General features: G+C 49.1%; 1 protein-coding gene across 1 annotated transcript in view; it reads right to left on the bottom strand.

Moving 5' to 3' along the window:
• The window catches only part of kif26ba (kinesin family member 26Ba), a 391,129-nt gene that overhangs the window by 261,231 nt on the left and 109,934 nt on the right, over window positions 1-19,964 (bottom strand). The window lies entirely within an intron of this gene.

The following is a 19,964-nucleotide window of genomic DNA, read 5'->3' as shown; positions in this document are numbered from 1 at the left end:
AGCTTTCCAAGCCAGCAGACAAAAAAACTAAACACTTCCTTACAAGAAAAGTAATGAGAGGAGATTGCATGGACATAAACAGGAGGGTAGGAGAAAGTGAGGACTGCAGATGCTGGAGATCAGAGCTGAAAAATGTGCTGCTGGAAAAGCGCAGCAGGTCAGGCAGCATCAAAGGAGCAGGAGAATCAACGTTTCGGGCATAAGTCCTTCTTCAGGAATGAGGAAGGTGTGCCAAGCAGGCTAAGATAAAAGGTAGAGAGGAGGGGCTTGGGGGAGGGCGTTGGGCGGTGGAAGGAGGTTAAGGTGAGGGTGATAGGCCGGAGAGGGGGTGGGGGCGGAGAGGTCGGGAAGAAGATTGCAGGTCAAGAAGGTGGTGCTGAGTCTGAGGGTTGGGACTGAGATAAGGTGGGGGGAGGGGAAATGAGGAAACTGGAGAAATCTGCATTCATCCCTTGTGGTTGGAGGGTTCCTAGGCGGAAGATGAGGTGCTCTTCCTCCAGGCGTCGTGTTGCCATGGTCTGGCGATGGAGGAGGCCAAGGACCTGCATGTCCTTGGCAGAGTGGGAGGGGGAGTTAAAGTGTTCAGCCACAGGGTGGTTGGGTTGGGAGGGTCCAGACAGAATAGAGAGGGAGAATCTACACCAACACACAAAGGCACAACAACCAGAGCATCATTTAACAAGAAGAAGCACAAGTGAAGTGAGGAGAAAGCAATTACACAGAGAACAATTAACATTCAACTGCGGAGGTCAAAAGAGAACTGGATAATAAGAAACAAAAAGATGTCCAGGCTTATTTGAAAAAGGTTGGCTGTTTGCTCTTGCAGATGACAACCATGCAACAGCCTGAATGGCCTCACTGTGTGCCGTCTTCATTCCCTGATGCTATAGGGTCTGAAGGTGAATGACCTGTGGGGAAAGCAGGCAGGAGACGGACACTTAGAATAGATGTGACCGTAACAGGAGATGTTCCAGGAAATCAGCCACAATCTAATCCAGCGACGGCACAGGTTTCGGGCAGAATGGCTTGCTCCTGTTCCAGTGAAGGAACATGGAGAGAAGATAGTTCAGTGATTTGTCAATAGAAAGGTTCAATTGGCTTATGGGGCTGACAGATTTTTGCTTTCATTAAAAATGGTTTTCATCCTGTTGCTTTAATGCAACTTTATTTAATTTTTTTTTCATTGTTTATGTATCTCACAATTCGTTTTTTTAAGATTAGATTCCCTACAGTATAGCAACAGGCCCTTTGACCCAACAGGTCCACACCAACCCTCCAAAGAGTAACCCACCCAGACCCATTCCCCTTCCCAATGTTTACCCTGACTAATGCAACTACCATTTTGGGTAATTTAGCATGGCCAGTTTACCTGACCTGCACATCTTTTGGATTGTGGAAGGAAACTGGTGCACCCGGAGGAAACCCACGCAGACACGGGGAGAATATGCAAACTCCACACAGATAGTCACCTGAGGCTGGAATTGAACCTGGGTCCTTGGTGCTGTGAGGCAACAGTGCTAACCACTGAGCCAACATGTTGCCCCATCTTTTTAGTCTGCTGGATACATACAAAAAGGCTCCCTGACTGAGGAAACCTACTACGTTTCATGGCTATGCAAAGCCTGGCCCATCTCTCAAAGGAGGAGAGAGACAAAGAGACACACAGAGGTCTGCTTCCGCGGCGTGAACAGCTGAAGGCATGACTACGGATGGAGGATGATGGAAATTGAGGATGTACAAGGGGCCAGAGTTAGGAAGAACTGCACCAGGATCTTGGGAGGATAATGCGGCAGGAGGAGGTAACAGAGATGGAGGGAAGGGTCAACAAACCTGGTCCACAAGTCTAATTCATGCAGCTGCAGGCCACAGGGAGGGTTCAGCACTCAGCTCTCAGCCTCTCACTGCCCAACTCCAAAATCATGCTTTGTTTCTCTCAGACCTATCTGAGTAGATTTTTCCAACAGGTCCAATTTGTTACAATTCCTCAGTGGCTGAGATTTATTTTCAAACACTCGTGAGGTCTCCAAGAGTGTTTGTTACTGTCAACACTGGGCAGGAGCTCTAAACACTCATTATACAGGTCAGTAAATGAACAGGCCGCAGGCGCGAACTTCGAGGGAAACACTGTGCTTACATAGCAGTGAATTTGTTTAAAATACCTTCAACTTGGTGTGAAGCCGAGTAAAGAGAAATCATTGTGTGGAGTTGATTATGTTTTCTGACGGTTATTAATTCGGGCAGTTCATGCAACGGAATTTACACTCTCTCTCCAACGTTCAGCCCCAAAGAGCCCTGTTTGTTGTTCCAGTCCGAACGTTCTCTCAAAGGGGAAGCTAAAATGTAACCAGGGCAGGTTTGTCCTCGCTCCTTCTCTCCTCCCAGGCTGCTGTGGAGCGTCCTTAATTCCACACACATTCTGACCAAAGAGTGGTAAGAATTGATGACATGACCTTGTAAACTGATCCTGGCTGGGCAGCCACTAAATAGGAGAAAGAAGCCCTGTATTCATGGCCATGTAGTCGGCCATAGGTCTGCAAAGACTGGTGTTCAAGTGCTCAACCAGGTAAGCTTCTCATGTTGCTATTTTAATACCTGTTTTACTGGACAGAGCCTTAGGGAACTTGGAAACACCCATTTCTTTATGATGGCAGGTTTCACAAGGCCTGAGCACATAATCCAATGTTCCACTGCAGTGCTGAGGGAGTGCAGTATTACTGCATGTGTTTTGGACGAATGTTAAATCTGTGTGCTCTCTCAATTGGATGTGGAAGATCCCATGGCTCTATTTAACCGTCCATCAACATCACTAAAGCAGGTCACCTGGTTAATTCTTCACCACAGAGGGCTGACGAGGCTGGGTCAGTAAGTATATAATGGGGCGGCACAGTGGCTAGCTGCCTCACAGCACAGGGAGGTGGGTTCGATTCCAGTCTTGGGTGACCGTCTGCGTGGGGTTTACACATTCTCCCCATGTCTGCCTGGGTTTCCCATGGGTGCTCCAGTTTCCTCTCACAGACCAAAAATGTACTGGTTACATGGGTTGGCCATGCTAAATTGCCCATAATGGCCAAGGATGTGCATGCTAGTGGATTAGCCTTGGGAAATGCAGGATTACAGGGATAGATGGCATGCACTTCAGAGGGTCGATGTGCTCTCGGTGTGGTGAATGGCCTGCTTCCACACTATAGGTATCCTATGGCATTCAAGACTAAGGTAGACACATTTTTCATTAGTAAGGGAATGAAGGATTATGGGGAAAAGGCGGGAAAATGAAGGTGAGGATGATTAGATCAACAATGGTCTCATTGAATATCAGGGCAGACTCAATGGGCCGAATGTCCCACTTCTTCTCCAATGTCTTATGATCACGTTACTGTTTCTGAGAGTATACTATGCACAATTTGGCTCCGACATGACAACACTTTAGAAGTATTTCATTGTATGAAAACTGCTTTCCTCATGCTTCCCCTGATGTCAGCCAGCTACCTCTCTTAAATCCCAATCAAACTGGTGAAAGTGAGGACTGCAGATGCTGGAGATTAGAGTCGAGAGTGTATTGCTGGAAAAGCACAACAGGTCAGGCAGCATCTGAGGAGCAGGAGAGTCGACATTTTGGGCTAAAGCCCTTCATCGGGAATGAGGATTCAGTCAACTCTCTTGCTCCTCAGATGCTGCCTGACCTGCTGTGCTTTACCATCACCACACTCTCACCCTGAACAAATTGGTGTCAATGCAAAGCCTCTCACTTACTTGTGGAGGAAATGACAGTGGGGAGAACTTCCCAACCTTCCTCAAAGTAATGCCACGAGATCTTCTCTACTCACCCAGTTCAGTAGACAGACTGTTTTAATGTCTCAGCCAAAAGTTAGCACCTCTGACAGTTCAGCACTCCCTCAGCACTGCACTAGAGTGTCAGCCTTGACCTTTGTGTTCCAACCCTGGAATCCCAACCAGGGCTGCAAAGGGTGTGTCTGACACTGACTCTGACTTCATCTGCCATTTACTCCTTTAATTCGAACACAACCACACCCTTTAGGGTCTTCCTTCAGTTCATTCAGTCTCTCAATCCATGGTGACCCTCCTCCCAGAACTTTAAACAATCTTTAAGCCCCTCAGCACATAACATTTCACATTCCCCTCGCCACCCAACAGTGTTCACTCCCACATCCCCTCCTGTGGAAAGGTACAACTCCGCTCCTCACCTCCTGGTATATCACACCCCCTCAGCCAACAGTGTTCATCCTTCTTCATCATTCCCAGACGTCTTCACACCCCTCAACCCCAACAGTGTTTCTACCATCATCTAACAGTGTTCAACTCCCTCAACCCGCAGCATGTTCAATACCCACACCTCAGCAACATTCACCCCGCCCCTGACCCCCATCAGGGTCACCCCGCCCCCTGACCCCCATCAGGGTCACCCCGCCCCCTTACCCCCAACACAGCTCACCCCGTCCCCTTACCCTGAACACGGCTCACCCCGCCCCCTTACCCCCAACACGGCTCACCCTGCCCCCTTACCCCCAACACGGCTCACCCCGCCCCCTGACCCCAACACGGCTCACCCCACCCCCTTACCCCCAACATGGTTCACCCCGCACCCTTACCCCCAACATAGCTCGCCCCGCCCCCTTACCCCCCAACACGGCTCACTCTGCCCCCTTACCCCCGTCAGGGTCACCCCGCCCCCTTACCCCCAACACGGCTCATCCCGCCCCCTTACCCCCAACACTGTTCACCCCGCTCCCTTACCCCCCGTCAGGGTCACCCCGCCCCCTTACCCCCAACACGGTTCCCCCCGCCCCCTTACCCCCAACACAGTTCCCCCCGCCCCCTTACCCCCAACACGGCTCACCCCGCCCCCTGACCCCAACACGGCTCACCCCACCCCCTTACCCCCAACATGGTTCACCCCGCACCCTTACCCCCAACATAGCTCGCCCCGCCCCCTTACCCCCCAACACGGCTCACTCTGCCCCCTTACCCCCGTCAGGGTCACCCCGCCCCCTTACCCCCAACACGGCTCACCCCGCCCCCTTACCCCCAACACTGTTCACCCCGCTCCCTTACCCCCCGTCAGGGTCACCCCGCCCCCTGACCCCAACACGGTTCCCCCCGCACCCTTACCCCCAACACAGTTCCCCCCGCCCCCTTACCCCCAACACGGTTCCCCCCGCCCCCTTACCCCCAACACAGTTCCCCCCGCCCCCTTACCCCCAACACGGCTCACCCCGCCCCCTGACCCCAACACGGCTCACCCCACCCCCTTACCCCCAACATGGTTCACCCCGCACCCTTACCCCCAACATAGCTCGCCCCGCCCCCTTACCCCCCAACACGGCTCACTCTGCCCCCTTACCCCCGTCAGGGTCACCCCGCCCCCTTACCCCCAACACGGCTCACCCCGCCCCCTTACCCCCAACACTGTTCACCCCGCTCCCTTACCCCCCGTCAGGGTCACCCCGCCCCCTGACCCCAACACGGTTCCCCCCGCACCCTTACCCCCAACACAGTTCCCCCCGCCCCCTTACCCCCAACACAGCTCACCCCGCCCCCTTACCCCCGACACGGCTCACCCCGCCCCCTTACCCCCAACACGCAACACAGCTCACCCCGCCCCCCCTTACCCCCAACACGCAACACAGTTCACCCCGCCCCCTTACCCGCAACACAGTTCACCCCGCCCCCCCTTACCCCCAACACGCAACACAGTTCACCCCGCCCCCTTACCCGCAACACAGTTCACCCCGCCCCCCCTTACCCCCAACACGCAACACAGTTCACCCCGCCCCCTTACCCGCAACACAGTTCACCCCGCCACCTGACCCCCAACACAGTTCACCCCGCCCCCTTACCCCCAACACAGCTCACCCCGCCCCCTTACCCCCAACACGGCTCACCCCGCCCCCTTACCCCCAACACAGCTCACCCCGCACCCTTATCCCCAACACAGTTCACCCTGCCCCCTTACCCCCAACACGGCTCACCCCGCACCCTTATCCTCAACACGTTTCACCCCGCCCCCTTACCCCCAACATGGCTCACCAAGCCCCCTTACCCCCAACACAGTTCACCCTGCCCCCTTACCCCCAACACAGTTCACCCTGCCCCCTTACCCCCAACACAGTTCACCCTGCCCCCTTACCCCCAACACAGCTCACCCCGCCCCCTTATCCCCAACACAGCTCACCACGCCCCCTTAACCCCAACACAGCTCACCCTGCCCCCTTATCCCCAACACAGTTCCCCCCGCCCCTTTACCCCCAACACAGTTCCCCCCGCCCCTTTACCCCCAACACAGCTCACCCCGCCCCCTTACCCCCCGACACGGCTCACCCCGCCCCCTTACCCCCAACACGCAACACAGCTCACCCCGCCCCCTTACCCCCAACACGCAACACAGCTCACCCCACCCCCTTACCCCCCGACACGGCTCACCCCGCCCCCTTACCCCCAACACGCAACACAGCTCACCCCGCCCCCCTTACCCCCAACACGCAACACAGCTCACCCCGCCCCCTTACCCCCAACACGGCTCACCACACCCCCTTACCCCCAACACAGTTCACTCCGCCCCCTTACCCCCAACACGGCTCACCCCGCCCCCTTACCCAACACAGCTCACTCTGCCCCCTTACCCCCAACACAGTTCACCCCGCCCCCTTACCCCCAACACAGCTCACCCCGCCCCCTTACCCCCAACACGGCTCACCCCGCCCCCTTACCCCCAACACAGCTCACCCCGCCCCCTTACCCCCAACACGGTTCATCCTGCCCCCTTACCCCCAACCTGTCCATGATGACCAGATATCCCAACCCAATCTCGTCCCACCTGCCAGCACCCGGCCCATATCCCTCCAAACCCTTCCTATTCATGTCCCCATCCAAATGCCTTTTAAACGTTGCAATTGTACCAACCTCCACCACTTCCTCTGGCAGCTCATTCCATACACGTACCACCCTCTGCGTGAAAAAGTTGTCCCTTAGGTCTCTTCTATATCTTTTCCTTCTCACCCTAAACTTATGACCTCTAGTTCTGGACTCCCCGATCCCAGGGAAAAGACTTTGTCTATTTATCCTATCCATGCCCCTCATAATTTTGTCAACCTCTATAAGGACACCCCTCAGTCTCCGACGCTCCAAGGAAAACAGCCCCAGCCTGTTCAGCCTCTCCCTATAGCTCAAATCCTCCAACCCTGGCAACATCCTTGTAAATCTTAATCTAAGATCAACCTAACCTAAACTCCCCTCAATTTACTGCTGTCCATGTTCTTGTCCAGCATTCGTTTGAATGTCCCTAATGTCTCTGACTCTGCTACCACCGCCACTCTCTATGTAAAGAATCTACCCCTGACATCGCCCCTATACTTTCCTCCAATCACCTTAAAATTATGACCCTCGTGACAGCCATTCCTGCCCTGGGGAAAAGTCTCTGGCTATCTACTCTATCTATGCCTCTCATTACCTTGTACACCTCTATCAATTCACCTCTCTTCCTTTTTCTCTCTAGTATGAAGAGTCCTAGCTCACTCAATCTCTCTTCATCCTCAAGTCCAGGAAGCATCCTGGTAAATCTCCTCTGCACTTTCCCTAAAGCTTCTACATCCTTCCTATAATGAGGTGACCAGAACTGGACACAATATTCCAAATGTGGTCTAACTAGGATTTTATACAGCTGCAGCAACACCTCGTGCTTCTTAAACTCAATCCACCTGCGAATGAAAGCCAACACACCATATGCCTCCTTAACAACCCTATCAACTTGGGTGGCAATTTTGAGAGATCTATGTAGGTGGACCCCAAGATCTAGCTGTTCCTCCACACTGCCATGAATCCTTTCTTTAACCCTGTATTCAACATTCAAGCTCGACCTTCCAAAATGAAGCAATTCGCATTTATCCAGGTTGAACTCCATCTGCCACTTCTCAGCCCAGCTCTGAATCCTATTAATGTCTTGTTGTAGCCTGAAACAGCCCTCGCACTATCTAAAACACCACCAACCTTTGTGTCATCGGCAAACTTTCTAACCCACCCTTCCACTTCTTCATCCAAGTCATTTATGAAAACTACAAAGAGCAGAGACATAAGAACAGATCCCTGCGGGACACCACCGGTCACAGACCTCCAAGCAGAATACCTTCCATTCACTACCATTCGCTGGCTTCTTTCGGCCAGCCAATTCTGTATCCAGACAGCCAAATTCCCCTGTATCCCATACCTCCGAACTTTCTGAATGATACCTTTTGGCCCATCAAATCCATTGCTGCAAAAAGACAGATACAATGTTGTCTAAGAAGGATTCAGGGAGAAAGTGAGGTCTGCAGATGCTGGAGATCAGAGCTGAAAATGTGTTGCTGGAAAAGCGCAGCAGGTCAGGCAGCATCCAAGGAACAGGAAATTTGACGTTTCGGGCATAAGCCCTTCATCAGGATTCCTTATGAAGGGCTTATGCCCGAAACGTCGAATCTCCTGTTCCTTGGATGCTGCCTGACCTGCTGCGCTTTTCCAGCAACACATTTTCAGCTAAGAAGGATTCAGTCCAACATCTCAAAGCACCTCAGCAGAGAGCTATGTTCTACAGATATATGGCCCCAGAGTTTCTAACACTTCATTACAACTTTAAATAATCCCTCTAACTACTTCAGGCAAGTTAATGCATTGCTTTTTTTGAATCCACTGAATGATTAAAACTTGGAACTTGCCATGACAAAGAGTAAAGGAGGTGAACAGCATCACTGCATTAAAGAGAAGCAAGATGAACCAATGTGGTAGCAAGGAGCAGTAGGGATTGTCTGACAGGATTGAGATGAAGGGAGAAAGTGAGGACCATGGATGCTGAAGATCAGAGTCAAAACGTGCAGTGCTGGAAAAGCACAGCTGGTCAGGCAGCATCCGAGGAGCAGGAGAGTCAACATTTTGGGCATAAGCTCTTCACCAGGAATGGGTGAACATGAAGTGAAAGAAGCTCCTTATGAAGCATAAACGCCAACATGGTATTTGATGGGCTGAACAGCCTGTTTCTATACTGCAACCACCTTGTGTTGTTGGTTGCAATTGACAGATGTGGTTCCATTTCCTTTAACCAATGCTAAGCCGGGACATTGTACAGAGGGTGGCCTTGTCCCTTTGAATGCTCTCAACAAAATGACATAGGGAGACAACAAAAACTCCCAAGGTACTTATCAAAACCAAACTGTACAGCCAGAAATGACCAACGCGCTGAGACAACAGGGAACATGAGGCTTCAATCCTCAGTTTCCTTCACTCCACATTCCTCCCTCTTCCCTGTCGCCTTCTCTTCTCCTTTGAGGGCCCTTCTCCAAAGCCTCTCTCTTTGACAGAGCTCCTGTTCACCCATTTCCTTCCCTTGATTCCAGCCTGAATACCCTCCTCTGACAAGTGTTCAGACATTTATCCAAGCTTAAGCCACTATGTAAATCCAAGTTGCTGTTGACAATGACCCAACACCTTCCCCCTCCCACACCCTGCACTTTGACGTCCAAACTAGGACTCATCCTATCAAGGACACAAATGATAGGGCAAAATCAAATTCTTCTTAGAAATCATACTTTGGAGCTTTGGAGGAAACTTGATTGGTAAGTCACAAAGATAGAAATCAGCTGAGACTTCAGTCACATCAAAATTACTTGGTGCTATCAAAAATGACAAAAGATAATTTCATTCTGCTGTGGCGACATAAGCCACAAAATGGAACAAAGTCAGATTTCAATAACAATGGACTGCTCTCAAAATATTAGGGTCTGAACTGACACTCTGGAAATGTTAGTGTTACTCCATAGAATAACTGCAGATACACTGTTCAATACTCCTTCATCAACACTGAGAATTGGTTTTTGTCTGTGTTTGTGTAATTGAATGTATACACCTATTTAGGTATATTTTGTCAGTTGTGTTTGTGTGCGTGTGTGTGCGTGTGTCCATGTGTGTTATGATATTTTGGGGGGGGGTGTTTACCTCTCAGTGCGTACTTGTGATTGAGAGTGTCCATATGAACATATGTGTGTGTGAGTACAAGTCCATGTGATCGTGTGAGTGTGCTTCTGTGAGTTTGAGTGTGCGTCTATAAATGAACTTGCATGTTTAAGCGTGTGTCTATGTGAACATACTATGTGGCTTTTGAGTGTCTCCATGAATGTACTTGTATGTTCGAATGTATCTGTATAAAGGTACTTATGTGTGTGAGCATGCTGGTTGAGCATGTGACCTTGTTTAGTATGCTTTTCGTTTCATTGACTCATGAGATGAGGGCAGTGCTGAGCTAGTCAGCATTTGATCCCCACTCTCATTCACCCTCCGCTGGAGAGTGTGTGTGTGTGTGTGTGTGTGTGTGTGTGTGTGCGCGTGTGTGCGCGTGTGTGTGTGTGTGTGTGTGTAATGTAAGTCATTGTCGTCAGCTGTCCATTGATCATAGCAAGAAACCTAAATGCAGGAGCAAATTACTGCAGATGCTGGAATCTGACCCGAAAACAATAAATGCTGGAGATCACAGTGGGTCAGACAGCATCCGTGGAGAGAGAGCAAGGTAACATTTCAAATCTACATGACATTGATGAAGAGGCATCTAGACTCAAACCTTTGCTTTCTCTCTCTCCATGGACACTGTCTGACTCGAAGCAACATAAGTGGCCACTCAACAATTTAGCCAACAGTAATGGACATTATTAAGAGGAGAATTCAAGTGCATCATGTACCATTTAGAAACTCATATCGAAACATGCACAGGCATCCTTGTCATAAAGTGGGGATTTCCAGGGAGTGAACCTATTAGAAACTGCTCAGGATTCAGCCATGACTCAGTGAGTCAGAGGTCTGTGGGTTCAAGTCCCAATCCAGAGATGTGAGTAACATCGTCCAATGCACGTGTGATGGCTTGTGGACTATCAGATGTGCCATCTTTTGAGAGGCGACACTGTACATTGGCAGCAGGCACACAGAGTGCCCCAGCACATGACAGGTGATTCACAGTAAAGCAGTTTGCCCACAATGTGAGTTGGCACACCATTCAATTGCCTACAGAGGCTGGATGCCCATTTTACTGGGTGTCATTCAGCATCACACGCAAACTGATGCCAATACCAGGGCAACAATCCCCAAATATCCCAGTCTAAAATGGCTGTACCCACCTCCTTGAACACCAAACACACTGTGCTTGTAGACATGCTTTCATAAGAAACTCACAAGGCTTAAAGTAGCACATCATGTATTCAAAAAAGTTGCCTCCTGGCACATTAATTATATGTTTCACTTCCTTCCAGCTTCAAGGAGATTTCGGGGTGTTTGAAGTCACACCCTATGCATTCTTAATGTCTGCAACGCCAGACACCTGGTGCAATCGTTAGGTTTCATGTCGAGTGCCTGAAAGAAGCTGTACTCAGTTAATCACAAGTTTAATCTCACCTGGCCATGGTTTCTTGAGTTATCTCATTTCCAACCCTTTGCCTTTAGCTCACCTGAGGTAATCGTGCAGTGTTAACACCAGAGTATTGAAGTCAGTGGACCTTTATAGGAAATGCCACCTCAAGGCCTTCCTAATTAAAGGCCTCTTCATAACTTTGTTGCTATTTTACCCATGCCCAGTGAAACCTGGCAACTCCCCGGCAGGGCAATTGGGGAGGCAGCCCCTGTCTGGGCTATGGGTGTCTCATGGAACCACAGTTGCGGTTCTAACTACCCTCAGTAACCAGCTCACCTTACAACAACCACTCACCCTCACCCTCAGCGCCTGTTCTATAAGCTCTGGCCCATGTTCTATAGGCTCTGGCCCATGTTTTATAGGCTCTGGCCCATGTTCTATAGGCTCTGGCCCATGTTCCCTCACCCGTTTGGAGAGTCTGCGTACAGAGAAGGGCATGCAGGAACATTGAACTCCAGTTCCGGAAGCTTCTGACGGACACAGACCTTGGATGTCTGCACAGCAGCAGGAAATTGAGAGGTAACAAAGGCTGTGGCACCCCAGACTGCACTGACAAATCTTTGAGATCTCCCACATATCATTCTGGCCTCTACTAAAGAGACATAAAGAGGGTAAGGAGCAGGATTAGGTCATTTGGTCCCTTGAGCTTGCTTTGCTATTTCAGATGAGGACTGATCATCTACCTCAATGCCACTTGCCTGCACTATCTCCATGTCCTCAGATGACTTGCATGTCCAGAAATCTATCTTTTTCTGTCTTGAATATGCTCAGTGACTGCTCTTTGTGTAGATTACTCCAAAAACTCACCACCCTCTGACAGAAGAAGTTTCTCCTCATCTCAGTCCTAAATATTCTGAGTAAAAAATGAGGTCTGCAGATGCTGGAGATCACAGCTGAAAATGTGTTGCTGGTCAAAGCACAGCAGGCCAGGCAGCATCTCAGGAATAGAGAATTCGACGTTTCGAGCATAAGCCCTTCATCAGGAATGAGAGAGAGTAGCCAAGCAGGCTAAGATAAAAGGTAGGGAGGAGGGACTTGGGGGAGGGGCGATGGAGGTGGGATAGGTGGAAGGAGGTCAAGGTGAGGGTGATAGGCCGGAGTGGGGTGGGGGCGGAGAGGTCAGGAAGAGGATTGCAGGTTAGGAGGGCGGTGCTGAGTTGAGGGAACTGACTGAGACAAGGTGGGGGGAGGGGAAATGAGGAAACTGGAGAAATCTGAATTCATACCTTGCGGTTGGAGGGTTCCCAGGCGGAAGATGAGGCGCTCCTCCTCCAGCCGTCGTGTTGTTATGTTCTGCCGGTGGAGGAGTCCAAGGACCTGCATGTCCTCGGTGGAGTGGGAGGGAGAGTTAAAGTGTTGAGCCACGGGGTGGTTGGGTTGGTTGGTCCAGGCGTCCCTGAGGTGTTCTCTGAAGCGTTACGCAAGTAAGCGGCCTGTCTCACCAATATAGAGGAGGCCACATCGGGTGCAGCGGATGCAATAGATGATGTGTGTGGAGGTACAGGTGAACTTGCGGCGGATATGGAAGGATCCCTTGGGGCCTTGGAGGGAAGTGAGTGTGGAGGTGTGGGCGCAAGTTTTACATTTCCTGCGGTTGCAGGGGAAGGTGCCAGGGTTGGAGGTTGGGTTGGTGGGGGGTGTGGATCTGACGAGGGAGTCACGAAGGGAGTGGTCCTTGCGGAACGCTGATAGGGGAGGGGAGGGAAATATATCCTTGGTGGTGGGGTCCGTTTGGAGGTGGCGGAAATGACGGCGGCTGATACGTTGTATGCGGAGGTTGGTGGGGTGGTAGGTGAGAACCAGTGGGGTTCTGTCTTGGTGGCGGTTGGAGGAGCGGGGCTCAAGGGCGGAGGAGCGGGAAGTGGAGGAGATGCGGTGGAGGGCATCGTTGATCACGTCTGGGGGGAATCTGCGGTCCTTGAAGAAGGAGGCCATCTGGGCTGTGCGGTGTTGGAACTGGTCCTCCTGGGAGCAGATGCGGCGGAGACGAAGGAATTGGGAATATGGGATGGCGTTTTTGCAGGGGGCAGGGTGGGAGGAGGTGTAGTCCAGGTAGCTGTGGGAGTCAGTCGGTTTATAATAGATGTCTGTGTTGATTCGGTCGCCCGAGATAGAAATGGAGAGGTCTAGGAAGGGGAGGGAGGAGTCTGAGACAGTCCAGGTGAATTTCAGGTCGGGATGGAAGCTGTTAGTAAAGTTGATGAACTGTTCAACCTCCACTTGGGAGCACAAGGCAGCGCCGATACAGTCATCGATGTAGCGGAGGAAAAGGTGGGGGGTGGTGCCAGTGTAGTTGCGGAAGATGGACTGTTCCACATATCCTACGAAGAGGCAGGCATAGCTGGGGCCCATGCGGGTGCCCATGGCAACTCCTTTAGTTTGGAGGAAGTGGGAGGATTGAAAAGAGAAGTTATTCAGGGTGAGGACCAGTTCAGTCAGTCGAAGGAGGGTGTCAGTGGAAGGGTACTGGTTGGTGCGGCGGGAAAGGAAGAAGCGGAGGGCTTTGAGTCCTTCGTGATGGGGGATGGAGGTGTACAGGGACTGGATGTCCATCGTGAAAATAAGGCGTTGGGGACCGGGGAAGCGAAAATCCTGGAGGAGGTGGAGGGCGTGGGTGGTGTCCCGAACGTAGGTGGGGAGTTCTTGGACTGAAGGGGACAGGACCGTGTCGAGGTATTGGGAGATGAGTTCGGTGGGGCAGGAGCATTCTGAGACTATGACCCCAGGGCAGCATGGTGGCTCAGCGGTTCACACTGCTGCCTCACAGTGCCAGGGACGTGGGTTCGATTCCACTCTCAGGTGACTGTGTGGAGTTTGCACATTCTCTCTGTCTGTGTGGGTTTCCACTGGTTTTCTTTCACAGTCCAAAGATGAGTCGGTTAGGTGGATTGGCTGTGCTAAACTGCCCATAGTGTCCAGGGGTGTGCAGGCTAGGTGGATTAGCCATGGGAAACACAAAATTACAAGGATGGGGGTGGGGGTCTGGCTGGGATGATCTTCGAAGGGTCATGTGGACTCAATGGGCTGAATGGCCTGAGTCCACATTGTAGGGATTCTATGATTCTAACACCTTTAACAGGCAAAGCACTTGACAGGTCCTGTCAAGACTATAGTCAGGCACGAGTCAATACTGAACCAAAGGAGGAATGGTTTCAGAAGAGGTTGACTTAAGACTGGTTAAAGCAGTTACTAACTGAGCAGCCTCAAAGAATAGCAACAAAGGGATATCCTGGCTTGACAGACGATAAGTTACTGAAGAACATCTTTACATCTAAGAGGGTTTATGAATCACAAATTTTAAAACTGACACATCCATGACCACTTTAAGACTGCACCCATACTGTAATAGTGTCTCTTCAAGCAGAGAGGGAAAGACTGAAGTGACAGTCCTCCGTATCAGCGCTGACTGAACTACAATGTCTCACAACTTGAGAAAATGTCAAGGAGGAGAAACGTCCATGCAGCTTTCTTATCTTCCACAAAAACCACTCCTGTTATTTCCAGGAGCTAACAATAAATTGTATTTATACAACACCTTCCACAGGTTAAATGCCGCTTCCCCCCCCGCCCACCACCACCAAACAGACGCCAGTCAGAAATTGGGAGTCCTTACAAATGCAAAATAGCTTTTAAAATTGAGGAGAGAACCCACCCACTGGCAGGCACCTCAGAGGGAGTGAACAGCTCCTCTGTCAATGATAAACCTGAAGAATGGTAGGAGGGAAATGACCAACAACTTGTATTTAAATAGCACGTCCAATGTACTCACCCATTCTAAGATGTTTCACAAAAGAGCTGCCAAACTTGAATTTGACACCATCCCACAGAAGGACACAGTAAGGGGGCAAGTGATCGATAAATTCTAAGCATTAAACAGCTGCAAGGTTGGTGGAGAGAGACAAGATATGATATCAGGAAGGAGAAAAAGTCATAAGACATAGGAGCAGAAGTAAGTCATTTAGCTCATCAAGTCTGCTTTGCTATTCAATGAGATCATGATTGATCCATTTTCCTGCCTTATCCCCATAACCCTTGATTCCCTTACTGGTTAAACATCTGTCTATCTCATCCCTGAATAATCTTACAATGTTTATAAGGCTATTTGGATAAGTACATGAATAAGAAATGTTTGGAGGGATAGGGGCCAAGCGCAGGCAGGTGGGACTAGTTTAGTTTGGGATTACGATCTGCATGGACTGATTCCATGCTGTGTGACTCCATGACTGAGCCTCAAGAGCCATCTGTCGTAAAGATTCATGACCCTCTGAGAAAAGGAATTTCTCCTTATCTCTGTCTTAAATGGATGACCCCTTATTCTGAGATGATGCTGTCTGGTCCTAGATTCACCTCCCACCCCCACACCCCAACAAGGGGAAAGAACCTTTCCACATCCACCCTGTCAAGTCCCCTAAGAATCTTGTAGGTTTCAATCAGGTCGCATCTCATTGGCTTAGCATGGATTAACACCAAGCTCATCAAAATGGTGACCCTCAAAGAGAAGCCATGTGTTGGCAGCGAGGGATCCGAGCATCCTGCAGGCTAAAGAGGCAACATGATTTAGGGAGGGTATTCCAATGACTGAGTAATTGAAATCAGGGCTGTTCAAAAGGTTAGCAGCACCGGTATCTCAGCACCGGTATCTCAGAGGTCAGAACTGGAACAGCACCGATATCTCAGAGGCGGAGAAGATGGCGGAGACAGGGAGGGGCAAGGGAGGGATTGGAAAATAAGAATGAGAATTTTAACATTCAGCTATTGGTAATTGGGAGTGGAGAGATGGTGGGTGAACAAGACCTGCTGCCAGTTATGACAGGGGCATCTAAGTTTCAGATGGCACAAGTTTCCAAAGAGTAGCGACAGGGTAACTAGTCAGGAATGCATTAGAGCAGGTGAGAAAAGCCTCTGGATTTAGAACTGGGTGAAGTTGTACCAGCTTCGGTACCCATCACCATGGGCAAACTCTTAACCTCGGAAATTCCATGTCGCTGGTCCTGAACTCTGCAGTGCTGAGAAGCCCAATCCTAGAGCCATTTCTCTGACCACATATCTGGCAGATATCTCTGGGAGATGGAATTGGTCTTCAGCCTTGAAATCGTAGGCATTCCTTTCTCCGGCTACTTTTCCATGCTTCCACTTGTCGCTGGTGTTCTGTAGGGGACATTTTGCTTCTTTGTCAAAGTTTACCCGTCAAGTCGCCCACTCATCCGTCAAAGACCGTGCCTTGCAGAAGGGTGTTCCTCATAATATAAATTTATATTTCACTTGTTCTCTCTAGTAAAGCTCACCAATGTTTAAGATAATGAAAAAAATTCTCAGAGAATTCAAAAGAAGTGGGCATCATTTCAGAGTTTATACCGAATCAAATAGAAACAACATCCGTAAAATATCTACACTCTGAAGGTCTTGAATATGTGGAATATATTCTCCCTTTGGGACAGAGAGAAAATCAATTGGGTGCTTGAAAGGAAGATAATTATTTTTAAAGAATATGAAGCAATATGGAGCTCAGGGAGTGGCACAACGTTCAATTATACCATTTCTGACTTCTCAGATACTGAAACAGCCCACATGTAAATGCAGCAAGACATGGACAATATCAAGGCTAGGGTTGACAAATATATTCATGCCACAAAAATGCCCAGCACTAAAGCCAAGGGCAACTAGGGATGGGCAATAAATGCTGGCCCAGCTATTGATACTAATTACCCACCAGTGAATTAAAACAAGTTAGGGGTGAGCAACAAATACTGGCCTTCCCACTGACAAGCTCAAATCACAACCATTTTTTAAAATAATGTCAGCAATTTCTCAAAGACATTTCCTCCTGCACGGAGTAACTGAGTAACACATAGCTGTGTGTAAAGGTATTTTTGAATTCTTTGGATGCGAGTTCAACATGATCGACAATTTGAAATGTAAATAGGTTCAGCCCAGATCCGCTTTCAACCTGAAACGAAGGGTTGACTAACTTGACCCCAACTGTGGAATTTTCTGGAAGTGTCCCAAGATCATTTCCTTCTTGTCACACACATTGTTCCTTGGCCAGCGTTGCCTTAAAACATACACAAACTGATGGCTCAGTTAATCAACTTTAGAAAAGGATGAGGAAAGTTTGTCACAGTAATTGGATAAAAGAGACAAAAAGTTTCACTTTTTTTGTGAATGCAAGTGGCACTGGCAAGGCCAGTATTTGTTACTCCTCCCCAACTGCCCTTGCAGTGATGAGCAGTTATGAGTCAAGCCCATTGCTATGGGTCTAGAGTCAAATGTAGGCCAAAATAGGTAAGCATGGCAGATTTCCATCCCCAAAGGACAATAGTGAACCAGTTGGGTTTTAACAATCAGTGATTTTTTTTTAACTGATACAAGCTTTATATTGCCAGATACGTTAATTGAATTTAAATTCCACCAGTTGCCATGGTGAGATCTGAACCAACGTCAACCAAGGAATAGTCAGGCCTCTAGATTACCATGGCAACAATTCTCCCAGTATACCATCATCGCCCCTGAAAACACCTTTCACAACTACCAACCATCTCAAAGCACTTCCAGCTAACTAAGTACTTTTGATGTGAAGACTCTGTTGAAATGTGGGAAATATGGCTACCAATTTGCACACAGCAAGATCTCACAATAGCAATGTGTTAATGACTAGGTATTTTTGAGATTGATGTTGATTGAGGGGTAAGTATTGGCCAGGACACCTAGACAACATCTGAAATAGTACCACAGGGTCTTTTTATTTAAAACTGATTTACAATGCCTTGGTTCAACATCTCACCTAAAAGACAGAACGTCCAACTGTGCAGCACTCTCTCAGCACTGCAGTGTCAGTGTGTGAGACAAGTCCTGGACTGGAACTTGGAGCGGCCACATTCCCATCTGGTCAAACAGCAAAATGTTCCCCAACCTCGATATTTTTTTATAACCAATAAAAAAAATTAAAATGGTCAAAAGAAATTTTAAGGAAGTACACATAATCTTTTTCTTGGAGTTACGGGTCACGTTGTCCAGAAAAGTGCCTCTCTGACTCTGGCTCTTGGACTCCAGGACAATTCAGGTGGGAGAGTTTTCTTCACACCAGACAGCTCACTCAGCTTCAGAAGGGCAGCAGGCCCTGCTCACTGCACTCTCAGCTAGACCCCAGAGTGTTCAATAGACAACAGACAATGGGTGCAGGAGTAGGCCATTCTGCCCTTCGAGCCTGCACCACCATTCAATATGATCATGGCTGATCATCCTTAATCAGTATCCTGTTCCTGCCTTATCTCCATAACCCTTGATTCCACTATCCTTGAGAGCTCTATCCAATTCTTTCTTAAATGAATCCAGAGACTGGGCCTCCACTGCCCTCTGAGGCAGAGCAGTTCACACAGCCACCACTCTCTGGGTGAAAATGTTTCTCCTCATCTCTGTCCTAAATGGTCTACCCCGTATGTTTAAGCCATGTCCTCTGGTTCGGCATTCACCCATCAGCAGAAACATGTTTTCTGCCTCCAGAGTGTCCAATCCTTTAATAATCTTATATGTCTCAATCAGATCCCCTCTCAGTCTTCTAAACTCAAGGGTATATAAGCCCAGTCGCTCCAGTCTTTCAGTGTATAGTAATCCCACCATTCCAGGAATTGACCTCTGAACCTACGCTGCACTCCCTCAATAGCCAAAATGTCTTTCCTCAAATTTGGAGACCAGAACTGCACACAGTACTCCAGGTGTGGTCTCACCAGGGCCCTGTACAGCTGCAGAAGAACCTCTTTGCTTCTATACTCAATCCCTCTTGTTATGAAGGCCAGCATGCTATTAGCCTTCTTCACCACCTGCTGTACCTGCATGCTTACCTTCATTGACTGGTGTACACCCAGATCTCTCTGTACTGACCCTTTACCTAAATTGATTCCATTTAGGTAGTAATCTGCCTTCCTGTTCTTGCCACCAAAGTGGATAACCATACATTTATCCACATTATACTGCAGTTTCCTTTGTAGTTTAACAAGTGGATTATCCCCGAAGTCTGACAAGTCACTCAATCAGTATCAGTAAAACAGATCATCTGGTCATTAGCAAAGGTCTCTTTGTGGGAAGTTGCTGCTGCATATCCTATAATGTAACAGTGCTTTTGTGATGGACAACGTTTGTCTATATTGAGACAGACCCTAAATGAAATCGGAAACTGACCCCCTCCAGGTTGTTGGGGAATCTAAGATTAGAATTCAGAATTAAAAGACATAACTTCTGCTTGAATCTATATATTAGACAGCCATCAAATCTCAGTGGGAATTGATGAACCAGTGCTGCAGTTTATGCAGGCACAAGGAGACGGTGGCTGAAGGTGAGCAGAAGTTTCTGCAATTTGTTTTGTTTCTGGAAGATTAGCGTCTCTGATTTGAGGAGATTCTGCAAATTTGTGCCATTTTTGGTAAAGCCTGTACCTGTGTGCTGTTGCAAGGTGAAAATCTGACTAACTTCTAGAAGCGCTGCTTAAATTGTTTGTAAAGAAAACAACATTTTAAAAGACTTTGTGCTTCAGTTT

The sequence above is a fragment of the Hemiscyllium ocellatum genome, chromosome 10, assembly GCF_020745735.1.
Source record: "Hemiscyllium ocellatum isolate sHemOce1 chromosome 10, sHemOce1.pat.X.cur, whole genome shotgun sequence".
NCBI classification, from domain to species: domain Eukaryota; kingdom Metazoa; phylum Chordata; class Chondrichthyes; order Orectolobiformes; family Hemiscylliidae; genus Hemiscyllium; species Hemiscyllium ocellatum.
The sequence above is the reverse complement of the archived record's forward strand: the minus strand, read 5'-3'. Positions and strand labels throughout refer to the sequence as shown.